The sequence below is a fragment of the Protomyctophum bolini genome, assembly GCF_963924005.1.
Source record: "Protomyctophum bolini genome assembly, chromosome: 16".
Lineage (NCBI taxonomy): Eukaryota > Metazoa > Chordata > Actinopteri > Myctophiformes > Myctophidae > Protomyctophum > Protomyctophum bolini.
In genome coordinates this window covers 31,305,975-31,328,222 of record NC_137877.1, presented here as the reverse complement: position 1 = coordinate 31,328,222, position 22,248 = coordinate 31,305,975, and the positions used below count along the sequence as shown (strand labels likewise).

General features: G+C 40.2%; 1 protein-coding gene across 1 annotated transcript in view; it reads right to left on the bottom strand.

Moving 5' to 3' along the window:
* Positions 1-66: 66 nt before the first annotated feature.
* The window catches only part of cdca7a (cell division cycle associated 7a), a 238,982-nt gene continuing 216,800 nt past the window's right edge, over positions 67-22,248 (bottom strand). The window contains exon 10 of the transcript XR_013965575.1: positions 67-78. The gene's annotated coding sequence lies outside the window, so the exon portion shown is untranslated. The remainder of the gene's footprint in view (positions 79-22,248) is intronic.

Below are 22,248 nucleotides of genomic sequence, written 5' to 3'. Positions count from 1 at the left end.
GAAGAGACCTTTTATGACCTTTCAACAATGACTCAGGTGTTAGTGATTAACCTGATTAACACAACAGCCATTAACAGACTGACAAGCACCTATCAACATAATACCGAAATGGCAAGTGGCGACCCACGATAGAATATCGCTACTTTGAATCCTCTAGGCTCTTTCTATTTAGGATATGATGAAAGATTGTGTGAAGCAGTGGAACAGCTAGGCAAGGGCCGGGCACCGTCGTCAGTGCTGCAGTATATGGCCTATTTAATGTATCATGTTTGAACTGACTGCAGCCACCTCCAGACAAAATCATATTCAGGCTGGAGCCACTGGACAGTATGGGCAAGATTGGGGATAAGGTTGGTTATTTCTAACTTTTCATGTTCCCAACATTATAGTGAACATCTTCACTATAATTCTCAATATTACTTTCACAAACTTACAATATACATTGAATCAAACGCATAGGCCTGCTAGTCAAATCATGTCAAATCAATAGTACAATGCTCATTCATCAAAAGATACATTATGATTTAACTCAATACAGTAGCAAATCCTCATGTCTACAGTTCCTCTTTTCACACAAACATTTACAGTCACACTCACAGATATGATCTCTGTATGCTTAAAAGAAGTAGCTTGGAAGAACCTGGATCTGGATACAACATGTGCTTCAAACAATTAACTGACTGCAATCAAGGCATGGGGTATTTAAGACAACTCAAATTCAATACAGGTGTGCAACTTTAGCACAGCTGACACAAATTATATCAATTAGTAACTTCAATTGACAAAACAGAAGTAGCTTGGAAGAACCTGGATCTGGTTACATGTGCTTCAAACGTTAAATACATCTGAGAGTCTACATTTTGGGCTAATATTGTAGCAATACCCCTTTAAGAGGAGGGCATAAAAGGGGTGACCAGGTTGGTGGCCTTCCTTTTGGCCCAAAGCCTGCATTTGAGTGTTTGGGGAGAGACTTATTCAGTCTAACACTGAGTAATTCATTTAGGCAATATGGTGGGATATGTTTTCACAAGTGGCATTCTATATCCCCTTTACAGTCCAGCAAGAGTGGCAGTTTATGGGGGAGCTAGAGCTGGGAGTCTGGGACATGAACTGCCGGAATCAGTAAAGGCCAAGGGGAGGTAGGTGGATGTTTTTTTTAAAGAGGGTTTTTAATATCTTTGTTAGGCCTGCTTTGAGGCTAATTTATGTTCTGTGTGTCCAGAGAATAAACAAACACCAGACTATATTCTTCTGTGTCTGCCCACCATCATGCCCTTTCTTCAGTCGCCCTCAGTCTACCCAGAATATAAAATATGTCCTGCTGCTGGTGATGTCGCTCACACCTTCCAGATCAAACAGAATGTTGTAAGAACTAAAAAACATCGCATGGATGCACCTGGGACATATCCTCAGTGATGTATCCCAAGGTCTCTCTGGGTTTCGGGTCTCACAACATTGTACCCCTCACTTGGGTGACCCAGCCGGGGTGATCAAGTCCCGACTTACGTTCCAGTAGCTACCCTTGATCAGTCCCATTAGGGACACACAATCCGCTGCTCCACTACTCTGCCGATACTGGGCGGGTACTGGGCAGGCCATCCGGCACTTGGAGGGACTAGGCACTGTGGGTTGACTCCTGGCCGGGCACCTCCTATTACCAGGTCCACTCCTGCTCTCACCAGGTGCAGCCAGGACCTGTGCATTGCACCAGATTCCCAGCACCAGACACTTCATTCGGGAGAGGTGGATTCTGCAGGCTCCACCGGCAGGGAAACGGTGGTGCTGCAGGCTCCACTTGCAGCTTGAATGGCCCTCCTAAAGGCCTCACGTGGGTTTTTTGGGCTTCCTCTCCACGGCGGACACAGGCTGGGGCACTAACCCACCCTGCTCACCCGGGTGCCGGTTACATTCCAGCTGTCAACCAGCTCTCGGGTGGTCACCAGACTATTCCCAGTTGTCACATAGTCTATTCCTATGCGTCACTATAAATAGAACTAAGAACAAAAAAAATCACACCCGTGTGAAGTGAGGGGCGCTAATATATTAAAGTCTAACTCATGTTGATTAGGTGATGTAATGGTGATGTAAAACAAACTGTGCCAGCACAAACATTAAACGCCATTAACAATAAAGAGACAATATGACGTAATGAGGCACATGACATAATTTTCCCTGTCCATGTCAATGGCGTTTACTAAGACAAACATTAAACCTGTGTATAGGAGGGGCTGGTGCCCCTCAAAAACATTGCATGGATGCACATGGCATGTATCCTCAGTGATGTATCCCAGGGTCCTCTGGGTTTCGGGTCATACCCCTCACTCAGGTTGACCCAGCCGGGGTGATCCAAGTCCCGACTTGATCAGTCCCATTAGGGAAAAACCAGGGACACACACGCTGCTCCAGAACTACTCTGCCGGTACTGGGCAGGCCATCCAGAGTAAACCGTAGACTGAACCAGATCCTCAGACTGACTTGACTTTACTCTTCTTTTGGCCAGAAGTGACTTACATTTCTCGCATCGCATTTCACGCTGCATGCATGCATGCTATACATGTCTATCTATAATCGTTGAAAAAAAAAGTGTTATTTTATTTGATAACCTTTATTCATTCAGTCAAAATGTATTTAATCTCAAAATTACACTGAGTACTAGGTAAACTTTGTGTCCTTTAAATTAAAACATAAGTTAGATTTTAGTACTAACGTAGGCATTCTTCAGTATAATTAGAGCTATGTAAAGAACCATAGCGTCTCTATTCTGGGCATGTCATAGGGTAGGCTGTCTTGGCCTCTGGCTCTAAGTACAAGTAACTGTAGCTGCTACAGTGTAGCATACATATACCCAGCAGTTAAACTTGCGTATTCACAAATCCTCAAGACTGCAGGTTGGCCATAATCTTCCAGGTTTAATGAACAGAGTGAAACTAAAAAGGACAAAAAGAAATAAACAACATCTTCACTATAATGCTCAATATTACTTTCACAAACTTACAATAAACATTGAATCAAACGCATACTAGTCAAATCATGTCAAAACAATAGTACAATATGCTCATTTATCAAAAGATACATTATGATTTAACTTAATAGGCCTACAGTAGAAAATCCTCATGTCTACAGTTCACATTTCACACAAACATTTACAGTCATATGATCTCTGTATGCTTAAAAGAAAACGGAAGTAGCTTGGAAGAACCCATGGATCTGGTTACATGTGCTTCAAACAAACTGACTGCAATCAAGGCATGGGGTATTTAAACCAACTCAAATTCAATACAGGTGTGCAACTTTAGCACAGCCTGGTGACACAAATGATATCAAGTAACTGCTGACAAATGCCAGTGAGATAACATGCATATAGCACCACCAAGTGCCAGAATGGTGGTATTAAAGTTACAGCATACTACAAACATAAGTATAAAGCTTTGCTCCATGACATAGGGGCTATTGGGCAAAACATGTGAACATTTGACAAAAACGCCAGATCTACAAGTTCTTGTCGTGAGCGTGTTTAGCTATTTTCACTGTGATGTACAATGAAGTATAACCGTGTTTAAGTGTTTACCCAAACAGCTACAAATTTGGATTTGTATCAGTGGTTTATGACATGTCTCAAATATATCATAATCATAAACCAGTAAGATGCCCTAAAGGGCGAGGTCGCCCTTATTTATTTATTTTTAATTGACGTTTTTCCCCTGCGTAAAATGTGTGCTAATTAGTGAGGCCAGGCAGGGCCTGTTGAGAACTCTAGTTTTCGCCGGCTGCTGGGCGTGGCTGCGCTAAGAACTTTGGGGTGGGCCCGTCTAGAGTTTGAATGGACACGGATCAGTCAAAAGGGAGACATCGAAGAGGAAGGATGGGTGGGAAGGATTAATATGGAATATCACAACAGCTGAGCTCCATATATGGAGATCTAAGGGTTTGAGGTTTGAGGTCAGATGTAGAGTTGCTGGCCGGCTCCATATATGCAGATCTAGGTGATGATCCAGTCTTCTCCATGTATGGCTATCCAGGGTTTGATGAGGTCCGTGTGGTGATCTACATATATGGCGACAGCCATGGAGCATGTCACAAGGCGTGACGGACGGACTGACTGACTGACTGACAGGTTTTCATAGTAATCTGCGACCTACAGTCTCAATAACAATAATATTTGGTTTCTATTGAATGATGTAAAACTGATTTTTAGTAACTGGTCTCAGAATTTTGGAACCCTGCATATTAGTTCTTAGAATATTATTTATTGATTTTAACAATTGTATGCCCTGCAAATGCCATGCTTGTGTCATGTATCTGATGATTGTCTTCTCAATAGTAATAGTAGTAGTAATTGTATTCTCTCCTCTGTGAATTTGTAGGTCTTCATTGTTGACAATAGATGGTTTTGACAACCATGTGCTGCTGACATGTAGGAGCGCATCACTGCACACTGTCAGTGCAATGGACCAATCGCCAATGTGCTTCTTATTCCACCCAGGTAGCTATTGCCCCCTCAGGATTTCGATCAGGCTGAGAACATCTAAAAAAAAACAAGAGATGTCCGTTAGTGTCCCTGTACACAGGCTCTCGTTTTCAAGAAAAAAATTGACAGGCAAAAGTGTGCTTTAAATAACTCAAACTTGTTTTAGAACCTGTTCATATGTAATTCACAAAAGACATTCACATTTCTCCATTTAAGTAGGGGTGGGAAAGGTATTCAATTTGTTTACTTCTCTAAAATTAGCAATACTGTGATATAGAAATATACTGTTACAAGTAAAAGTACGGAATTCAAAGTATTTATTGTGAAAAATGTCCCATTTCAGGCCAACAGGACATTAACAATGAATGTGAGATTTCTGGCAAGTGAATAACAATGTAGAGAAGTAGTGAATACCTGATAGTGCCAGTCTCAAAAGAGAACTATTAATCATCTGAAGTTTGCCATCTGAGGCATTCCCTTGTTTAGACTTGTATAACTTATTTTTTTTACGTTAACGGAGTATATTTTGATTTGATGTTTGAAATGACAGTCGGATATACACAGTCCGAATTTAGTTGCTAAATGATGCTTTCACATGCTTGCATGTCCTCTCAGTGTGAGCCCAAAGGTTGGATATTTAGTAAATAAGATTAGCATTTTATACTCCTATTTAAGGTAATTTCCTCTTTATATAAATAATGACGTGATCATTTATTTGTTGCTCATTATGTTTTTGCAGATGACCATTGTCCAGCAGGCAGCTGTCGGTTCAACAGTACCACCCCTCAATGTCCACCAGGAGGCGCCTCATTCATACTTTCGCCATACGTGTGAGTGTCTGCTTTCTGCCCCTGTGTTTTTTTAAAACGTTCTGTTTATTAAATTATTTTAAATGGGTTTTTTTACATATTCAGGTAAAAATTGAGAGAGACAGAGTAACGCATAACAAGAGACAAAACAAAAGAAAAATAAATAACACGCATGATCAACAAACAAATCAAGACAACCAAATGAAACAAGGAAATAATAATAAATGCTATGCTGATGTTGTTCAAAACATTGATACATATCATGTCGGGTGTATTTATCATTAAAAGTAGCTTTTCTAATTTGGTTATTATATGAAAACATAATCTCAAATAAGGTATAGGAGACAGAAATCTTACTTCATCATGATAGGCTACTAAACGGATTTCAGATGTGGTGGAGATGGTGCACACAAAACAAAGCCTTCTACAAACTCGGATATAGTGTATGTTGATTAGTTCAATAATTTTTGCAGCACAACTGGCAACACACTGGCAATCCCATCTGTCTAGAGACCAGCATGATTAGCTGATCATCAGCCAGATAAGAATTGTAAATTTTAATATGTAGGTCACACATTGCTTGTGTGTTGTGAATAACAACTCGTTGACCCCAATCTTTTTTAAAGCAGAAGTTCATCCACTTGCTGTGTGTTTATGAGAAATCAAGAGACACTGGTTGTTTTCTTCTTTTTCACTAAAATTATGTTTTTTTCTTGTTTAATTAAGACCCCAAGGTAATGGTTTTGAATTATTCAGCCAGTAATGATTTTATACTCATTTGACGATGCTTCTGTGAGTACCGGTAAATGCAGAGAGCGTCTATGCCTATGGCGTTTTGTTTGTCATGAGAGCTTTGGAACGTGTAGGAGGGAACCTCTATAAATTCAATGTGTTAAACGTTTGTCACGTGCACGACTGCACGTAGCAGCATTGTAGCCAGCTAGTGACGTTTTTCTACTTTCTACTTCCTCTGTGTGGATACTAGATAACAATAGAAAATACAATGAAATACAAATATTTACAAGTCATTATAACATTTGCAAATAGCAAAATAACATCTGTAAAATAGCAAGTAATCCCATAGTCAGTCAGTCTTTCTGTGTCTCTCTCTCTCTCTCTCTCTCTCTCTCTCTCTCTCTCTTACTTGTTGGCTGCAGTATTAGTGGAAAGAAAATTTGGTTTGCTGAATGTGCATTCACAATGATTAACCAATTACTTGCTAAATACTTGATTGACAGTTTTCCCTCAAGGCAATGTGCAATGTTGTGAGGCATTGTGAGCTTGTAGATCTGCTATCTTTGCTGAATGTTGGCCTATTATGATGTGCCCAGAATAGGGATGCTATTAAGGTTCATGTGGAGGAAATATACAGTAGTAGTAGTACCTCTTTCAATCTTTGAGACAAAGCGACTGATTTGAAATATCATATATCGTATATCGTATATTTATGTCTGACACACACACACACACACACACACACACACACACACACACACACACACACACACACACACTCTGTATAAGGAACTATATATATATAGCTAGCGCAATATAATGCTTTCTCTCTTTGCCCTGTGACTAAATGAATAGGATAATAATAATGCAGGGCTGATGTGCTGACAGGGAAGCTGTTCCTTCCTGCTGTTTCCATAATTCGACAGGTATGCCTTGGCCCATAGCCGTCTGCCTCAGCAGATTGGCCGCTCACTTAATTAGGCAGGGATTAAGAGCCAAGCGGCCGTCTCGTTTACGTGAATTGTATTCTAAATACAAATTGGGTAGCTCCTTGCTGAAGGGGGAGTCAAGTCTACATTTAAAATGTATGTGGGTTACAAAAAATAAAGATGCTTCAGGCCTTAATATTGAGCTTTTTATATCATGAATCCTTATTCTCCCAGGAGAGAGTGCTGTTTTTGAGCACAGACTTTAACCCCTTTTATCCAGAGAGACCCATATGAAACGCCTTGATTTGCATTTATTTCAGATTATGTAAATACACTGGTTATGTCCCAAACCAAACCTTCAGTGTAAAACACAATGCACCCTGCCTGCAGCACCCTGCAATGGTAGCCTCCATTGTCATTCAGATTTGCATGAATAATGTACTTCTTTCATATGTGGTCAACCTTTTATTGGAAGTCCTGATGAGATACGAGCTGTTTCCACCGCACACATAATAATTAATTAGTTTCATTTGGGAAGCAGCAAATACTATCATAGTCAGTCTGTTTGCTTTCACTCTTGATTGGAGGGCGACTGGGCCTGGCATCTGCCTTTGTTTTCACCAGGGACGTGCATGTATTTAATAATGTGTTACCCGGGGTGTATCAGTTCAGCCATCGTCAAGCAGACCAATGGAGGCCATCCCCACTGGGCATGTGCATGGACTGAACCCAACCCTGCCAGGTTCTCCCCTGGGTCTCAACCCCCCCCCCCCCCCCCCCCCTGATGCGTCTGGAGATGGAACTCCTCCGTTAATGTCTATAATGAGATTAGCATGCATGCACTGGTTTTATTTATAGCACCGTTGTGGGTCTGCTATACGTCTGTGTTACGGCTACTGTGTCGCCTAAACCTTTTTTTTAACGGTCTGTTTATTACATTTTAGAGCCATTTTAAAGGCAGCCCGGGATCCTAGCGGTCCGAGCACCTATGCTGGTAACAGCCTGCCGTGGGTCAGAGTCCCGATCCCGACGACCTTTGCTGTACGTCTTCGCCCACATCTCTCTCCCAGTGTCCCACTGTACCTACTGTACATCTATCAATAAGGCCAAAAAGGCCAAAAACATATCTTTAAACAAAGAGCTTTTGGACAAAACAATGTTTTAAATGCAAAATGCAAAATCTAGTCAGGCACAAATGGTCAGGGCCAGTGGTGTACTGTACCATTATGCACTATACACATACTACACAGTATATATGTAGTATGCTGTGCCAAAGTTTTTGGAGAAAAAAAAGCATATACCGTCTGCTAATCATTTCATCCACTGACCACGTGCAAGCGTATAGCCTATACTGTCCTCACACAAAGGCTGAAATCCCACAAAGCAGGAGAAATTCCCCCGCAGGAGTCGTGCAGGAGAAATGGTCAAATAAAAGGATTCTCCTGCTAAATGCAGGAGGGTTGGCAAACTTGGCAGGTATGCTATATGTGCTGAGTTGCATTATGAATATGATCCAAGGAATGCAGGGTGGAAAAGATTTTGATTGTCTTATGGGTCAAGATTTGTAGGTCAAAATGGAAAGGGGCTGATTTGAATTGAAAAATGTGTGACAGAGCTTCCAAGTCTTTGGCCTACTGTGTGCATGCAAAGTTTCATGCCAATCGGTTTCATGGACGGATACACGGATGGACAGGGTCGAAAACATAGTCCCTGGCTTGGCATAGACTCATATTCACTAAAATACTGTAAACTGGTCTTACCTCATGTACTACTAAGTAAGTAAGCTGTGCCGAGCCACGAGGCTCAAAGGGCAGGAGCCTATCTCCTGTTTCTGTAGCGTGAGGCACCTTGATGGACAGTCAAGGATACCCCCTGGACATGACGCTAGTATGTTGTAGGGCTTTAAGCAACTATTCGACTAGTAAATCCTCTAGTTGACCTCATTGGTACTAGTTGACTAGTTGATACGAAAAAAAAAAGTTAAAGGTATGTTTTTTCCTCCCGTTTTTGCAGGCCTCAAGATCATAGTAGATTATAGTCACCAATGTACACAGTTTTTAAATGTACAAATATTCAATTAAAACGTTTTTTTTTTTACATAATAGGTAGTTAAACAACTAGTCGACTAGTAAAAATCACTAGAAGTGAAAGCGCTAGTATGTCGCCGGGACCCAAATCCAACCCTTGATGCTGAGTGCCAAGCAGGGAGGCACTGGGTCCCATTTTTAGAGTCTCTGGTATGACCGGCGGCACCGACCTTCCACTCTTAAGGCCACTGAGCTGGTCAATGTATTACTGATTGTAGCTTAAAGGGATAGTTCACAATTTTTGAACTTAAGTTGTATGAAATACTTGCCATTAATATATTGGTTGCAACTGTATTAATTGATTGCCCGAGTCCCGTGGTGGGAGTTTTGGTGAATATTAAGTAGTTACGGACGGTCAATTTGTGGGGGGCACTCGGGCCACGCATTAATAGTAAATTAATCCACAAAACTAGTGTCATTTGTATTGTTGACCTATTTAAAAAATATTAGCGCAACTTTCGCTCAACTTTGACCCCTAAATCACATGGAACTATTTTTGGGCGTAGTGATATGGACACAAAAAACATAGTTCCGTGTGATAGAAGGGTAAAAAATGAACGAAAGTTGCACTATATGGTAGAAATGGGTAAACAATACAAATGACGCTATTTTTGTGAATTAATTTACTTTTAATGCGTGGCCCCCTGTGCCCCCCACACAATTACCGAAACTACTTAATATTTCACCAAAACCAGAGCAGAACTATTAATTGCAAGTATTTCATACAGCTTAACACTTTAATTAGCACCATTGCCATTAAATTCTGAAATTCTGAACTATCCCTTTAACTGGTTTTCCATTAAATTCTTCTCCAAAGCCTGGAAATAGGAGCTGCTGTCTTCCTCACTGGGCTTTTCCTTTCTTTGTTTGTGCTTTATGCTTTGAATTCCATTGTGCTTACACTAAAAACCCATATTGGTTAATAGATTTTTGCTACAGTGAAATAATCTAAGCCTCTCAGCAGGAAGACAATTATTCTAATCTAAATGGTTTTAAATGCTGTAACTGTGGTGCCCTTCCTTCTCCTCGGTGAAGTGTTAATTGTCCTTGTTTGGTACATGTGCTTACAAGAGGGAATCTTCACTGAAATGCTGATCGGTGCAAAGCCATATTGATTTGCAGACACTTCAGGAATTAAGAATTGATTTTATCTGTGAGTTGTGTCCACTAGAGTTAAGTCAATTCCCATATTTCTATGAATTTGGTATGAGGCCTTTATTGCAGTATTTCATTATGAATCTTTATGGCTCTTCAGCTCCTGCACTCCAGGTAAAATTAGTCATTTGCCATGCACAATGAATCCGGATTTATGCTTTGTCGTAAGACAGTGTCTCGTGCTGAAAAATCTATGCTGCACGTAGAGCTTGTAGATTGGCTATTTTTGGCACAGGATTCCATCGTATGACCAAATAAGCACAGAGGCCATAAACACAGCCAGCGTGGTGTGCTTGACATTGACTCTCATTGCAGCTTCAACCCTCCCCCTCTGCTCCCCTCGCTCTGACCATTGTTACCGATTGCTCCTATATCATTGTAGGCACAGTTGTGTTGATTTATTGGCTCCATAGCAGTCTTGATTCCCCTCATTAGCTTCTTCATTACCCTGTCGATCATTTCACGGTGTGCCATATTGTACAAAGAGTTGTAGGCTACTGAGTCGGCTCTGTGAGGGGGGGGGGGGGGCGCGCATTGTTACATTGTTACATTGTTACATATAACTTATTTATGTGAATTTATACTAGGCATTCACACGTTTTCAAAGAACAGCACCAAGTCAACACAATCCCAGGCTTTAACTTTATAACAGAACATGCAATGTATATATGGCATATTTATAACGGAATGCAATAGGCCTACTAATGTGGATGAATTTATCCACGTTGACACAACAGCTGTGAATTTGTGGCTTTTATTTAAAATATAGCTTTTGTCTTGGTTGTACAGTAACATTCAATCCGCTGAGCGATTTTCTTTCTGTTAATTTTTTTGTTTTCTTTTAGGAGGATTTGAGGATTTGAGGATAGTATGGATTTGGGGGAGGTGCTTATCGTTTCTGATGTGATGTGCTAAGTAAGCAGCTTTCAGTACATCTGCAAATGACCCAGCCCTATTTCTATTAATTAAAAAACACATTATCAGCAACAATACACAAGGAGTCAATTCAAGGTTACATTCTTTTTTTTGCGTTAGGAGAAAGAAGATGGTCAAATACAGCGGACACCCATCTCAAACATATTTTGTGCCAGGGACCTGCAGGAGTAAAGATTTGAGTTAAACATATTCGCTTTAGAAATTCATATATATATAGTATATATGGTATATTCAAAGATTTGCACATATTTTCACAATATATCTGCTATTTTTGAATAGCCAACATATAAAATATGGTTTAAGTGGTTAAAATGATTATGGTGCTATATTAAAAAAAAAATGTTGGGGACCTCATGGACCTCCACTTTGAGAACCAATGCTTTATTATAATGTGATTGGACGCTTCCCAAAACATAATGCTTGTGAGGGTGTGACACTCTCAAAATCACTCTCCATAATAACAGCCACTACATCACAATCACAATGTACACATTTTCACCGCATAATGCGCATATTATGCTTCATTTCTGTATTGTACATTTTCATCTTGGCTGGAAAAGACAACCATTTTGTCACAACAGCTGTATTTTTTCATCAGTGAGTCAAATGACATTTTAATGGGATTTCCACAAATGTAATACCGTAAGGGAATTTTAAATGTAGGTTTGCCCTGATGTGGATTTCAAAAACCCTGCTGTGGATTTGGGAAATTTGTTCAAGATGCACACACAATTACATTTTGTTCTGTCTGAGCTAGCTCCTGGTTCCACATGCAATGTCTCCAACAATTAAGTTCGCAGAGGCTGAGCTTGGAGAAGATAATGGGATTAAAGAAAGTGCTTCAAGCCCTGCATTTAACTATCGAATGTTTAACACTTAATGAGGGCACACTCTCATCACACATGAAGGAGAGCATGACTTCTGTGCGCCTTTTAGATGACGCCAGGGACTGTGAGGTCACTAGTTTATTGGCTGTATTAAAGTCCGTCTTATGCTGCTCATGCTCATAGACTGTATTATCGAGGTCAAACAGGGGCCCATAAAACCTGTTTGACAGGCTCACGCTGAGGACATAAACTCCTCTGGGCTACCAGTTGTTTACATGACATGGATCCCCAGGGTGAGTTGTGCAAAACAGCCCCAATGATGACTTTCAGATGAAGACTTAACCTGATTTATACTTCAGTGTACTATTAATTACTGTAGGCAGGCATTACACTCCTCTACAGTTACTGTATAACAAGCAAAATTAATAAGCAACCAGATTATATAAACTAAACCGTTGCCGGCCTACTCTGGCACCACAAAAGTCGAGAATGATTCAAGTCGAGAGAGATGCAAGTTGGGAATGCATGCCCCACTCGTTTATGCTCGTTACAATACCTGCTGTAGCCTACTTGTTACAGTACTCGTACCCATGTTGTAGTACCCAGTGCGGTACCCGTTACCATGGTACTAATAACAGATAGATATTACAATAAACGGGTACATTTATAAATGAGCAACGTGCCCCGGCGGGGAACGAAGCAAGTCGCAAGAAATTCAACCTGTCACAGATTCCAGTTCTACAGTACACTGAAGTGTGAGTGTGAGTGTGTGTGATTAAAATTCCATATACATGAAAAACGATACCTGGCAGATAACTTTTGAAAACACACTACGTGTATGCAAGTCAAATCTTGTGTAATATACAGTATAAAACAAATTAGAAAGCCACTAGTGCCCTGGGCTCTTTTGCCATATGTATGAGAACCTGTGAACTGATTATAATCTGTGAGACATCAAAGATGGCTTTTCTTCAGACCCAATCTAATTCACTCACTCATTAAGATTAACTTCATTCTGGGATTGCATGGAGAATTGATTTCTTGGTAAAGTAACACCCAGAACTGAATGGCAAGGTTGTTTTTTTTTGTCTCAACCCCCTTGCACCCATCCTAATCCTATTTACACAGACATTTAGGCACCCCATCTCACTTCTCCTCAAACCCTAGTTTGGGATAGTCAGGATTTTACCCTTTTCCTTTTTCTTCTTATAAAAAAATATATCTATAAACGTATCGCACTGTTGTGAACATGCATCACTATTTTCACTATTTGTCATACAATGAAGTACATTTCTAGGACTTGTGCTTAATTCTTTAAGGTTCAAGGTTCAACTTTATTGTCAGCAATACCAGTTACAGTACAGAGTAAAAGGCACATGAAATTCATTGTGTGAGGATATGTGTGTGTGTGTGTGTGTGTGTGTGTGTGTGTGTGTGTGTGTGTGTGTGTGTGTGTGTGTGTGTGTGTGTGTGTGTGTGTGTGTGTGTGTGTGTGTGTGTGTGTGTGTGTGTGTGTGTGTGTGTGTGTGTGTGTGTGTGTGTGTGTGTGTGTGTGTGTGTGTGTGTGTGTGTGTGTGTGTGTGTGTGTGTGTGTGTGTGTGTGTGTGTGTGTGTGTGTGTCCAGGTTTCAAGGTGTCACCACTGATTTCCAGCTGTTAGCTTTCATGCCATGGCAGGCAAATTATTTAATCAAGACAAACAAACAAAGACGTGCTAATCACAGTTTTAACATTCTGCTATTAATTGAAGTGATATTTAAGTATTGTTTGTGCCTCGCAACCTTTTGTGAAAGCAGAAATTAATTTGAGGTCGGATGTTTTGTTTGATTTCTTTCAACGACAGATAACTTTAGTTTATGTCATGTTGCACTATACTGTTGAGGTAAACACTGAGACATACATGTTGGAAAAATCTGGATGAATGATCATACCTCATCAGATCCTCATACTTATATCATGATTGGTATGACAGGTGCCCCGGCTGGCCAGGGGGAGGTAGTTTAGAGACCAGGATTACTGCATGTTTTTCGTAGGGTACCTACCCTAGGGGACACGGGGAGAACATGCAAACTCCACACAGAAGGGCCCTTTCGCCAACCCCGCATCGGGTATGGGCACTTATGACGCGGAGGAGGGAGCATGCCCCCAGCGCCCACAGCGTCCACAGCGGGGCGACAGCACTACCGACTGTGCCACCGTGCCCCTAGAACATTGGACCTTTTAACAGTGACAGCACAAACGTGTTGTACCAATTTACCCAATCATAATCTGCTCAGTTTTATAACCAGTTGTTTGTTTTGTTTATTCTGCTTATTGGGATCAGTAACCCAAAGATTTAAAAAAAGAGAAAAACCCAAAGATTCCTCAATACTGAGTTTATGTTGTCTGCGTCGCTGCGACATCAATTTATCCCTAACCTAGTAGGGCTGGGATAGATGTTTGTGTGCGAGACATACTCTCGTCTTTGTGGTAAAAAAAACATTTGATTGCACTTATGACGTAAATCGTTTGCCAGCCAAGTCTATGGACTTTGAGGACATTACAATGTTAGTTTAGAGCCCTTATGAGTATGACATATTATGTTTTAGTACACCCTCAGTGTCTGTAGTTATTAAGCAGCAGGCATACAGCAATTAAGGTCAAGCAGCTATTCCTCTGTAGGCACGCTTCAGACACAGCCAGCAAGATGACAGGTTATAAGGTTTTATGAATGCAAGGAGAATGTTTCTCGTAGGTGTCAGTATGTATTCTGATTGGAAAAGAGAACTATAGGGGTCAGGAGAAGAATAACATCATACCAAAAACAGTCCACCATAGAATACCGTTGCTGTCGGGTAACTTTGTAGGTCCGAAATCTTTCCTTTATAAAAGAAAATGAAAATAGCCCCTCTACAAGCTCTTAGTTTGTAGATCTGTTATTGTCACTACATATGTGTGAGACTTGTATTATGAAGCAGGCCATTCATTTACAAAAATATAGAAATGGTGCATTTTGGTAAATGGTACATTTATATAGCGCTTTGCATAGATTGTGCATTACCGCTGTACCGCCTACTCTAACCCCTGAGCCACGGCCGCCCCAGAAACATTTGAAATGTTTTGTAGATTTCTGCACGACAGCAACAATTTAATGTGTTATTAAAACAATGCTGGGCTTGTTACGTCACGTTTACACACTGTTACTAACTGTTTACAGTACACCCGTAGTTCAGTTTTCATATTAATAGCTCTGCCATCCCAGAATGTATGCAAACTATAGAGCAATGTATGCCGATATAGACTTAATTCATCTGATGGATACTGAAATCAACATATTGTTTTCATAAATTCTGTCATCACAAGTCCAGCTCCCTTAAAGGAGCAATTCACACATTTTCAACCTTATGTTCATTCCTCGCCCATTATAAGATTTTTTGTATCTCAGAGGTGGGCTCTGGACAGTTTAAGAAACCTTCCACCAATTATTTTTCCAATGAGATGATGGAGTGTCTGTTGATGTATGGAGGATGTACTGTAGATTAGTTCAGCCCCAATTATACTTCATTGTACGACGGTGTTCACATGTCAAACATAGCCGATCTACAAGCTCACAGCACAACACTTCACAGAGGTATCGTGATGCGCTGTGAGCTTGCAGATGTGATACCTCAAGCTATGGACACAGTCACAAACTTAGGCTTTAGGGTATTCAGCTTCAGCTGACCATACTCCCCTTACAGTATGTGCCCACTGTCATTAGCCCATGAGCTTTATGTCCTCCAGTCTTTGGTGACATTGATCTTTGGTGACTTAGATCCTCCTGCTACAGTTTCAGGTGTTTGCTTTCTCTGAGAAGGTCTGCATCCACACTGTAACGTTCCTCTGATCTCACTGCCCCAAAATCTTTCTGCATTCTGATTTGGGACATCAGCTCGTTCAACTTAAATTGTGTTGGAGCATTGAGCTCTGATTGAATGGTGTCACCCTGAGGTGCCACCTAGATGCCATAGGCTCTTTTTCTCTGGATCCTGTGAAAAAGGTCCATTATAGCTTTCTCTTGTACTGAGTAATCTTGGCCACTGTAGTAGCCTGGTTCTTTTGCAGTTCATTGATGTCATTTAAAATAATATCCACTTTGGACGGGTACTGTTTAGTCATCTGTTCCTGGATCTTCAATCTGCGCAGCAGCTCTGTAAAACCCATCGTGGGCACTGGGATCAGTTTGTCAGCGTCAGGGGGTTCTCGACCTTGGCCTGATCCCAAATGATAGGGCCTACACCATTTTGAATTAGCTGTGAGAGTTGGACCTTGATGTTGGTCAACAACAACACGAATCGCATTACGTTAGTAGCACACTCGTGCCTGTGGCACGAGTGTGCCACAGGCGTGCAAGATTCTAGTTCTATAGCCTGCACTATGTCCTCACAACCAATTCACAACCAAATACATGGTATACCTGCATCTGTGACAATTTGACATTTGCTAATTGCCAACTCGACAATATGATGACTGTCATAGATGACGATGCTGATGAGGAGATGATGATGTCACAGGCTGGCCACATTAAGTTGAAATCTACATTGGAGTCCAAAAAACAAAGATCCATGTTGGAGCTACACTGTTGATTGACATTGACATGATTTGATTTCTCCTATCCTTCCTGGTGATAGATTAATATCTTTGATCTGCTAACAAGCACACAAACATGGAGAGAGCATCATCCATAGACTTTGCTTGACCAGATGTCCACCGGTCGCTCTGTTATTTGTAAATGTGAACGATTTGATATTCATGGGCTGGTGCCTGCTGGTGTGAGCATTGCCTCAAACCAAATAGCAGCTGTCTCACTTGGATATGTATGAATTCCTAACTGCCAGACTAAGACCAGACTCTGGCACCATGGGCCTGTCCATGTGTTATTTATACCGTATTGAATGTCAGTCATCATACTCATGGATGATTGACATTCAATTATGGGTTTTAGTTGAAGGTTATATCTCAAGTAAGCGTGAGCAAAATTTTCTATTTTAATGATACAATAAAACTATTTTGCTTAATGTGATAATGGAAACACCATAGAAATGTAGTGACTTGTGATCTTTTTGTTTTGTTTTAAGGGCCCAAGCACAGCAGTCCTGAAGGGGCATTTTACAGTATGGTAGAGGGTCATGCCAAATAGCACTGAAACCAGTCTTACTCCAATTGGCCAAAGGGGGGCGCTATAGCAATTTTTTGAAAATGAAACCTTTGAACAGGCATAACTCATGCTTCGTTTGGTCAAAATTCCTGGCACTTGTTTCCACATGTCCACATGTTCCTTGATATGTTCTTCACACAATCTATGGACCATTATCTGGAATCCCAGTTGAAGAGAAGTTTGTATGTGAAACAATTGACAGCAAACACACTGTAGTAATGGATAAAGACATCCCCAAAACCAGGACACACATAATTGTCATCAAAAACACTAAATGATTTTGCTGTTTACACTAAGACAAGTGATTGTGTCTGGATAGCACTCGGTTGGTTGAGCTCTCGCCTTTGGACCACAAGGTCATGGTTTCAAAAACGGGAACCTCTAACTCAGCGTATTAGTCTTCTTTTTCTCAAGTTCAGTCTTCCATGTTATCGTATTGCTTATTTCTTTCCTGCTTGGTCCCTGCCGTATCGCTGCTTGCAGCTATATTTTAAGATTTGTTTTTGGCTTTTGTGCCTTTATTGATAGTTACAGTGAAGACAGACAGAAAAGAGGAAGAGAGAGACGGGGAGAGACATGCAGCTAAGGTTGTTATGAACAGGACTCAAACACGTCAGGCCAGAGCCTATAATGTGGCATGTGCCTGGACCACTAGGCCAGCCAGCAGGCGCAGGACATGTGATCTGAACGTTACACATTGTGAACAAACATCGGATGGTTGATACTGAAGGTACCCCCTTCAGCATCAACCATCCGATGTTTGATGTTCCCCAAGCGTTACTTGCAATATGACTACCGCTGACTGAGGATGTGTATTATTCCCATTTTCCCCAACATACCGGGCATAATGTGACTATGACCAACTCTATCCCAAAGCTAGAAACCCAATGAACAATCAGTTTGCCATGGTTTCAAAACAGCCTTTTGACATTCTCTGATATTTTACTCAGAAATCAAATGTTTTATAAAACTACTCACAATATGAACAGATTAGATTTAATTTGGGACTCTTACCACCTAAGAAAAACACTTCTCCTTGAACTGCTTTACACACACACACACACACACACACACACACTAGCCCTCGAGTCATTAATCATATCATTGAAGTTTCTCATTAAATATATATTCCCAGAAAGATAATTTGGAAAAAAAATCATATTATAAACAATTGTTCCACACCGAGAGATGTGCGCACCCAAACTATATGCAGACCCTATGATGCAGACTTTGGGTTATGCTAGTGTAACTTTTGCAGCTCATTTGTTGTTTCTGGCTGCATCTGAAATATTTTCTCCTTTTAGTAAGAACAGTCTGATGTCTCTCCCTTATTCTGTTTACTGGCACTATCACAATTTTCACTATGCTGTTTCTAATTCTCTGGCTTTTCTGAAAGCTAGGTTGAAAATATTTTATTAGATGATTAAGGCTGCAGGCTAAGACATTACTTTTCTTTCCCCAGTTTTGAAGACCCCTTGCCGTGTTTCTCAGTTGGGTCTAATTTGACATTGTTAATGATGACGTTTATGCCCTACTCGCTGGAAAAATCCTGCACGTGTCACAAATGTGAGACAAAATGTTCTTTTCTTTTAAACCACTCAAGTTCTGCTCAGTGTTGCCTGCCATAAAAGAAAAGAAAAAAATATTCATACATCAGCATCTTTAAAGTGTCCATTAACATTGCATCCTCATGGGACCTACAGTATATCGTCAACTTACAGAACCAATGGAATGGTGTATAAAAGAAGTCCAAAAACAGGACTCTGTTCTCATGGGAACGTGGCAACAGCTGCTGTTGTAAGCCCGGTTTGTACCTTGGCGTATGATGGGAGTCTCATGCTGAAAATAGCTGATCTAAGCTCACCATGCATCCATCCGTTTTTTTCACATTATCTTGGTACCCCTTTTCTTGCCTTAGTGACACTCATAACCTCACCGTGCCTTTCAAGACTGTGTGTGTGTGTGTGTGTGTGTGTGTGTGTGTGTGTGTGTGTGTGTGTGTGTGTGTGTGTGTGTGTGTGTGTGTGTGTGTGTGTGTGTGTGTGTGTGTGTGTGTGTGTGTGTGTGTGTGTGTGTGTGTGTGTCTTTTTTTCCATTATTCATATATCCGCTTACTTACACCTTGAATTACATTTACTGGTTCATTTAACCAGCATCATTAATTGACTGTAGATGTGGCCATGCAATGTGTTTGTGTGCAGTGTATGTGAAAGAGAAAGTTAAATGCAATCATCAATCAGTTATGAAATGTCTATGCCTTGAAGGAAGCTGCGTGACTAGCTGTGCTCGCCTGGTGATGCGGGGGAGAATGATGCAGAACAGTTGCATAAGAGTCTTTTGACAGGAATGACGGACGGAGCGACCCTCATCTGTGCCTGTCCTAGAACGTAGGATGTAATGTACCACGCTGAGCTATTTTTCACCCTGCATGCCTGCACCCACAGATTTTCTAACGTCATGTTGATTAGACACTGTCTCACTCTCTTCCAGGTTACTAACATCAGAAATGTTCTTTTCTTTCATTTTAAAATCTTTTTAAGATTTTTTAAACAGAAGTTTATAGTCTTCAGTAGTGCAATCGGTATAAGAAACATAAGGTCAGATAAGTGTTGGTGACACAGAATATATATAAAAAATTAAATAAAAACCTCAATCCCCTATCCCATTCTCAAACCCCAGGACAGTTGTAAAGCACAGTCTCAAAATGAAAAAATCCTAACATCAGAAATGTTGATGTTAATTAAGGGTTGGAGTCCCACCAGATTCATTTAATTCCTTTTTCGATGTAAATTCCAAGAAACATTTCCATCTCGTTGCCAGAGGTAAACGTTTTAATAAAAAATTATGGAATTAAATTTCTCAATACCAAACATTCATAAAAATAATATAAAAACAACATGGGGTCTAATGAAGGCATGGTGGTGCATCTAAACAGTGAAAAATATTCACGCACAAGAAAATGTCCACAATATGTGAAAAGAAATCACAAATTTGTGAAGTGAGGGGCACCTATGTTTACACATGTCATAAAAACTATTTCATCTATGATTTTCTTTTTTGTTTTGTTTCTATTATACTTTGTATTTTATTTATTTACCGAGTAATCAATGTTAGCTGCTGCTAAATCACAATTTTATTTTAGAACGTCCTGTCAGTTCTTCAGAATCATTGTGCCACCAAGGAAGCATTTGCTTCCAGCACATGCTTCCTTGTTGCTACATGTAAAATCAAATGATGCTCCATTACATAGAATTGTTGCCGTGAGGGATGAGATAATTTTTATTGTGAACTGTGGATTAGTTCCCATTTTATTCCAAGGTTCCATAATTAAATCAGGACTATATTGAGTATCTGTGTTATGTTATGTTGTATAACAGGAGTATGCCATGAGATGCAGTAAGATTTCTAGTAGTTCTTTATATTAATCTATACTTTTCTTTATTTTCCTAGTTCTTCATTCATTCAACATCTTCCCTTTAGGACGATAAAGGTCATACTAGGCCATGCCAGTTGATCAAAACAAGTAGCTTATAGTATTCTTTGTCCACCAATACCTATATTAAAGAAACCAGTACCGCAGGCAATCAAATTGAATACAAAGCACCAGATGCAGCCGAAGTTACTATTTCACAAGATATTGCCTATTACCTATGCATTATAAACAGTATGTCCTGTATTGTGACCTTGCTCTTTCGATAGCAAAGCATGATAGCAGTCTCCCCATACATCACTGTCACAGCACAGGCCTAGACGCCACCAGCCACACTCTGGTAATCTATTTTGTCCTGGTAAAATGTGGTGTAATTTGTTCCAGCTTCCTTGCAACGCTAGCAAAAAGACAGTGATTTTACCCTGCATTCTGGCTCTTATAGGATTCTACTAGCGCAACCATATGGGCTATAGGCATACTTTAGCTGTTATGTAAGCTATCTTATTTATTTTGATGCATAGCTTTTCTCTAGTTTCCTACCAAATATGCATTATAGCATATTGCTATAATCATATAATATAGCAAGGGACACTCTGGCCATACATTGAGCATAACTGCTCAATGTATAGTCAATATCACTCACCTCACAGAGTGGTGAAGACCTGCCCTATACTAATAGATTAGGATTTATCGTAGTTACCTAGATGGATAGACCTTTATTGATCCAGCGAGGGGAAATTCAGTTGTCATGGCATTACCTCAGTTATGAAACACGTCAACAGGACAGATACAGAAAAAAGATACAGCTATAGATTAAGAGTTATAGTAATAATAATGAATTTAGCCGATAGTAACAAACCGGGAATAGGAATAAAGTAACCACAACCAGTGGATTTAGATAAACTACAGTACTCTTGCTTGGCCCACTGCAATTGGACTGTTTGGTATTAGCGTGATGCATGAGCTATTAACGGGTATGGAAATAACTATGGATATAACTAGTCAAAGTGCATCATCACTCAGTATGTACTGTATACCTAAGACATTAGGAAGCCATTTACTGTAGCTGCTGTGTCAATAGAACAGTGCCCCAGTTCAGACAGAGTTTGTTATTCAATGGTCTTGTTTTCTTTGTGTTCTCTATAATGTCCTACTTCCCATGTTTCTTGATTGCGGCAGGGTTATCTATGCCAGGTTATATAATCTTATGTATTGTAATGTTCTGACCCATGGTTCTGCTCATGGTTCAAACATCAATTTAGCATTAGAATTGTGGACAAAATATTTTTCGGTCTTAGACTCTAAATCGAATAAATAATGGACCTTGATGTGAAAATGGTTGAAAACCACTGCTTTATGTAGTTTTTCGTACAATAAATAGCCTCTATACTGTATATAAGCTTTACCACCTTAAAACATACAATTCTCATATACTTATTAAGTATTTCTTCTAGGGATTTTACATCCTCAGTTATATTCTATGATCTGATCAATACAGAGAATCCTGCTGTTCACTTAATGGCTCTTAATGTTGATGCTAGGTCAGCAGCACATTAGAAGTACATTTCCTTATGTAACAACCTCCACTCCATAAACAATGTCAGCGCTTCCACTACCGCTCTGTAATGGCTCTCTTGCGTACTGTGGGCAGATAATGGAACACGGTAGAAACTCCAAGTATCAAATGGCAACTGAAC